We start from the raw sequence: 6,502 nt of genomic DNA, 5'->3' as shown, positions 1-6,502 counted from the left end.
TCATTAATCAATGCACCTAAAGCTCTGGCACAGATGGACAACTTATTCCAGCTCTCCTAGCCTTGGTCCCCTCACCTGTAATGGCAAGGAGTGAAGTCTCTAGAAACTGACCACCTGTGCTCAAGTCTTAGATCTGCCACTTCCTAGATGCATAGCCGTGAGCAATTTACATTTGTAAAATAAGGATAATAACAGTACTCATTTGATAGGGTTGTTTTGAGGATTAAACAAAATGATGTAGAACAGTGCCAAAAATATATAAACATTCAGGAAATGTAGTAATATTTACCATCAGAGGAATGTGGTAATACTAAAGGAGATACATAGCAAACAGCCAGCTCATTAGCTGCAATATAAACAGTGCTCAGTAAACACTAGCTATGTGCTATGATGATTTAGGATTTTGAGTCAGAGACATTGTAAGGACAATGTTGGAAAAGTCTGGAGGTTGGAAATGCCAGGACATGTTAGGGACAAGTATCATGGCAGAAGAACAGGTTCTGAAGGCAACTGATGGGCAGTGCAACTAGAGACATGCCAAGTCTAAAACAGGAAGTGTTTGACAATCATATAAACAAAAGCCTCAGGGCGCCTGGGTGGCTCAGTGGGTTAAAGCCTCTGCCTTCGGCTCAGGTCATGATCCCAGGGTCCTGCAATCAAGCCCTGCATCAGACTCTCTGCTCAGCAGCGAGCCTGCTTCCATCTCCCTTTCTGCCTGTCTCTCTGCCCACTTGTGATCTCTGTCTGTCAAACAAATAAATAAAATCTTTAAAAAAAAAAAATAAACAAGAGCCTCAGCATGCCCTGGAGACTGATAAAATGAAAAACTCAAAGATTATCTGGTGCAGCCTATAGATTAGAATGGGAAAGTGGGGGTGGGGAATCAAATCTATAGGGAGAAAAACTAATGAGAAAGTTCTTTAGGAAAAAAAAAAGAAAGTTCTTATAATCCAAGTCTTTTCTAGGACTTGGATTATGAAAATCAAGATGGAAATAAAGAGATGGAGTAAAAATATATATCCCATGACAAAACTAACAGACCACTGAACCTCTTGGATATAATAAAGAGGAGGAATCAAAGGTCATTTTTAGGTTAAGAAAGTTAGAAAAGGTAGGTGTTTGTGTAAGATGATTTTTTAGCAAGTTCAAATGAGCTATTCAGGTGACTATGTGTGGTCTGGAGCTGCAGAGAAATGTCAGGGCTGGAAATCGTGATCTGCGATTCATCTGGTGAGAGAGGTAAGAGCAGAAGACAAAACGCTCTCACTGCCAATCTCTCTTTGGAATATGGGGAAAAAAAGAAACAAGAAAGAAAATCAAAAAACAATTAAAGAAACCTGAAAACTCTAAATATAATATTAGCAAATTATATTTAACAATGTATGTGTGGGGCACCTGGGTTGTTCATTTAGTTAGTTAAGCATCAGACACTTGGTTTCGGTTCAGGTGGTGATCTCAGGGTCATGAGATTGAGCCTTGTGTTGGGTTCCATACTGAGCATGGAGTCTACTTGAGGTTCTCTCTCCCTCTCCCTGTTGTGCCCAAATTTCGAGGCCCCCCAAAGACGACCACCAGAGTCCTGAGTCAAAGCCAAACGGCAAGGGCCGTTTATTACGAGTTTGAACCCGGACCTCCATGCACTCATTGCCAGTGATGCTAAGAGGTCCCGAGCTCAGGATCACAACACTTTTTATACACTATTTTGGGGGAGGCAGGGACTTAGCATACATCATAGTATCTTGTAACAAATCGCCACATACCACCGGAAAATCAAAAAGGAACTCTATAATATGACTGGCGCGCTACAGAGTGGGAAAAGGCTGGGAACGGATTATTGATTAGGGCAAAGGGCTCTTCAAACAAAGGGTCATTCTTCAAACTGCTGAGTTGGCGCCGCTAGGGTATGTGTCACCTCAGGATTGACCGGGGTCTTTCTGTCAAGCCGCGGGGCACCAGGTGGTTGTTATCTCTCAGCCCAGAGCTGCATGGGGGGTCCGGGAGCAGCCATTCTGTTACGTCCAATTCCGGGTGGGGGTTTCTCTGGCGTCAGATGGCTGTTATCTCTTGGCCCAGAGCCGGGGGAGGGGCCCGGGGGCAGCCATTCTGTCAGGTTCAATTCTGGGAGGGGGATGTGTGGTTACAGAGTGTCTATAGAAAGTCTGCTGGTATTTTTCCATCTCCTCATGGGTTAGCAAGCGAAGGTACAGAAGCAGAAATAGCAGTAATGGTTATAATTTAGGCATCTTATCCCCTCTCACTTGTGCTCTCTTTTTCTAAAATAAATAAATAAATCTTAAAAAATGTGTGTATGTATAAATGCAAACATATAGATGAATAGAACATCATGATCAATTAAGATTTATTCAAGGATGTCAAAAATAAAAGAGACAAGAAATAACAAGTGTTGGCAAGGATGTGAAGAAAATGGAATCTTTGTCCACTGTTGGTGGGAATGCAAACTGGTGCAGCCACTGTGGAAAACACTGTGGAGTTTCCTCAAAAAATTAAAAATAGATCTACCATAGATCCAGTCACTCCACTACTAGGTATTTACCCAAAGAAAACAAAAACACTAATTTGAAGAAAATATATGCACCCCTATGTTTACGGCACTATTATTTACAGCAGCCAAGATATGGAAGCAGCCTAAGTGTTCACTGATTGACAAATGGGTAAGGAAGATGTTCTATACACATACACACACATACACACACACAGGAATACTGCATAGTCATAAAAAAGGACAAGATTGTGCCACTTGCAAGAACATGGATGAACCTAAACTAAAGGGTATTATGCTAAATTAAATAGGTCAGACTGAGAAAGACAAATACCATATGATTTCACTCATAAAATATATATTTGATTATATATGATTATATATTATATATGATTTCACTCTTTTTTTAAAGACTTTGTTTATTTATTTCTTTGACAGACAGAGATCACAAGTAAGCAGAAAGGCAGGCAGAGAGAGAGGAGGAAGCAGACTCCCTGTTGAGCAGAGAGCCTGTCTCAGGGCTCGATCCCAGGACCCTGAGATCATGACCTAAGCTGAAGGCAGAGGCTTTAACCCACTAAGCCACCCCGGCGCCCCATATATGATTTCACTCTTAAAAAATAGAAATAACCCTTGGGGCGCCTGGGTGGCTCAGTGGGTTAAGCCACTGCCTTCGGCTCAGGTCATGATCTCAGGGTCCTGGGATCGAGTCCCGCATCGGGCTCTCTGCTCAGCAGGGAGCCTGCTTCCCTCTCTCTCTCTCTGCCTGCCTCTCCGTCTACTTGTGGTTTCTCTCTGTCAAATAAATAAATAAAATCTTAAAAAAAAATAGAAATAACCCAACAAAAACCAGAATCAGAGATATAAATACAGAGAACAAACTGATGGTTACCAGAGGGAGGGAGTGGGGGATGGGCAAAATGGGTGCAGGGAAGTGGAAGACATAGGCTTCCAATTATGGAATGAACAAGCCATGGGAATAGAAGGCACAGCATAAGAAATATAATCAATGATATTATAACAGCATTGTCTGATGACAGATGGCAGCTGCATTTGTGACAAGCATGGTATAATGTATGTGTAAATTTGTCAAATCACTGTTGTACACCTGAAACTTAATGTAATATGGTGTGTCAACTACACTTACATAAAAAAAAGTTTTTAAACATTTATTCAAGGAGTTGAGGATGATTTAACAACAGGAATTCTATTAGTTTAATTTAAATATTGCCAATTAAAAATAAGGAAAAAACAAATGGTCATTTCAATAAATGTAGGAAAAAAATCTTTGATAGAATTCAACATCCAGGCTTTGCGCAGTGGCAGTATCGTAGCCAATGAGGTTTATCCGAGGTTGCGATTATTGCTAATAGAATTCAACATCCATTCACTATACTAAAAAAGAAAACTCAGCAAACTAGGAATAGAAATTTCTTACCATGATGAAGAATATCTACCAAAATCTACAGCAAACATTCTCGCTGGCATATCATTAGAAAAATATTCATTTCAAAATCAGAAAGTAGAAAAAATACTCTCTGATACCATTTCTATTCAACATTTCACTAGACGTCTGAGCCAGTAGAGCAAGACAAGAAAGTGAAATAAAAGGAATGTAAAGAACAAAACACATTATTTTCAGTTAAAGTGGTCTATTGTAAAGTTATTGAAAGTTAACAGATCAATAATAATAATAATAATTTTCTATAAATTTGCAGAATATAGGCTCAATATATAAAAATGAATTGCATTTTTAAACATCCATAGGCAAAATGTGTTTTTGCAAAAGATGTCATTATGACAGCAGCAAATAATATTTATATGTACTATATATATCATATGCACATATCATCTATATTTCATAGCATATATATGATAATGAGGACTAAATCCAATCCAAATATGCAGAGACTGTTATGGAGAAAAAAATTTTTTTTCTTGTCTTGCCTTTATTGATTACTGAAAATTTTACAAAAGGTAATCTATAAATTACCTTCTTCATAATACATGAAGAATTGTCTTTCAAACATCCACACACAAATACAAACATACCCTGTTTTATTGAGCTTCACAGATGCTGTTTTCTAACAAATTGGAAGTTTGTGGCAACACTGCATCAAGAAAATCTACTGGCATCATTTCTTAAAATCCTTTTGAATTAGTGTTTTTTTCTATCAAGCTTTATTTAAATTCTAGTTAGTTAACATATAATGTAATACTGGTTTCAGGAGTAGAATTTAGTGGTTCATTACTTACATATAACACCCAGTGCTCATCACAAGTGCCCTCCTCATACCCATCACCCAGTTAGCCCATCCTAGCCCATCACCCCTCCGGCAACCCCCAGTTTGTTCTCTATAGTTAAGAGTCTCTTGTGGTTTGCCTTCCCCTCCCCTTCTCTCTCTTTTTTCCCCCTTCCCACAATTCATCTGATTTGTTTCCTATATTCCACATATGAGTGAAATTTTATGGTATTTGTCTTTTGGAGGAAAATAAATTTTTTTTTTTAAGATTTTTATTTATTTATTTGACAGAGAGAGATCACAGTAGACAGAGAGGCAGGCAGAGAGAGAGGGAGAGGGAAGCAGGCTCCCTGCTGAGCAGAGAGTCCGATGTGAGGCTCGATCCCAGGACCCTGAGATCATGACCTGAGCCGAAGGCAGCGGCTTAACCACTGAGCCACCCAGGCACCCTAAATTTTTTTTTTAAAAAAACAATTATTTATTATCTCTCACTGTTCTGGAGGTTGGAAAGTCCAAGGTCAAAATGGCGGCAGACACAGTGTCTGGTGGGAGCCTTCTCCCTTCTCATAAGGAGAAAAAAATTTTACATATTAAAAGATATTATAGGGGCACCTGGGTGGCTCAGTGGGTTAAGCCTCTGTCTTCGGCTCAGGTCATGATCTCAGGGTCCTGGGATCGAGCCTCACATCGGACTCTCTGCTCAGCAGGGAGCCTGCTTTCCTCCTCTCTCTCTGCCTGCCTCTCTCCCTACTTGTGATCTCTGTCAAATAAATAAATAAAATCTTTAAAAAAAATTTAAAAAAAAGATATTATAGATATCCCAATGTTCATGGATTAAAAGACTATATATTATAAATATATGTTCTCCTAAAATTTATTAATCCAATATTAATTCAACTAAAAATCCAGAAATCTTCATGAGTTTGACAATATAATTTAAAAAATATATATGGGAAAACAAAAGATCAAAAATGAATATGAAATTTTTATTTTTTAAATTTTTATCTTATTTTTAAATTTTATTTTTATTTTTATTTTTTTTAAAGATTTTATTTACTTATTTGACAGACAGAGATCACAAGTAGGCCGAGAGGCAGGCAGAGAGAGAGAGGGGGAATCAGGATCGCCGCCGAGCAGGGATGTGGGGCTCAATCCCAGGACCCTGGGATCATGACCTGAGCTGAAGGCAGAGGCTTTAACCCACTGAGCCACCAGGCGCCCCTGAATGTGTAATTTTTAAAAAAGAAAATATTGAGAGAGTTGTCCTGTCTAACATCAATATTTATTATCCATCCTTGGTAATTAAGACAAGATGATATTGTCCAGAGATAAATAGAAGACCAATAGAACAAAACAGGACCATGAAACTAACCCATGCATATCTAGAAGCTTAATATGTGAACTATATAGGTCACCATAGAATCACAGGTCATTAGGTAAAAGATTAAAAAAATCATGCTAAAACAACTGATTTTCCATACAGAGCAAAATAAAAACACACTCCAACCTCATACTATAAATAAAAATAAGTTCTATTTGGTTAAAAACTAGAATTTGAAAACCCAAATATTTAAAAAAATTTAGAGTATATTGACCACAGGAATTTGTGATTCTCACACAAAACACAAACATCACAAACCAAAAATAAAAAGACAGACTGGGCAAATGCACTTGCACTTGCAATCATGTAACAATGAAAGTGTAGTGCCCATAAAACCACAATAGCAAAAGACTCACACAAATGATAAAGGAAAAAGAC

The 6,502-nt window shown here is 38.3% G+C and overlaps 1 non-coding gene across 1 annotated transcript; it reads left to right on the top strand.

Annotated features, from left to right (window-relative positions):
• The first annotated feature begins 3,808 nt into the window (after positions 1–3,808).
• Positions 3,809–3,952, top strand: LOC123387484. Its single transcript, XR_006601924.1, has one exon. It is a non-coding gene; the product is annotated as a U4 spliceosomal RNA (small nuclear RNA).
• The last annotated feature ends 2,550 nt before the right edge of the window (positions 3,953–6,502 follow it).

Source organism: Mustela putorius, unplaced genomic scaffold (genome assembly GCF_011764305.1).
Source record: "Mustela putorius furo isolate JIRA1106 unplaced genomic scaffold, ASM1176430v1.1 tig00003853_pilon_pilon_pilon, whole genome shotgun sequence".
NCBI lineage: Eukaryota > Metazoa > Chordata > Mammalia > Carnivora > Mustelidae > Mustela > Mustela putorius.
This window is presented reverse-complemented; position numbering and strand designations above follow the sequence as displayed.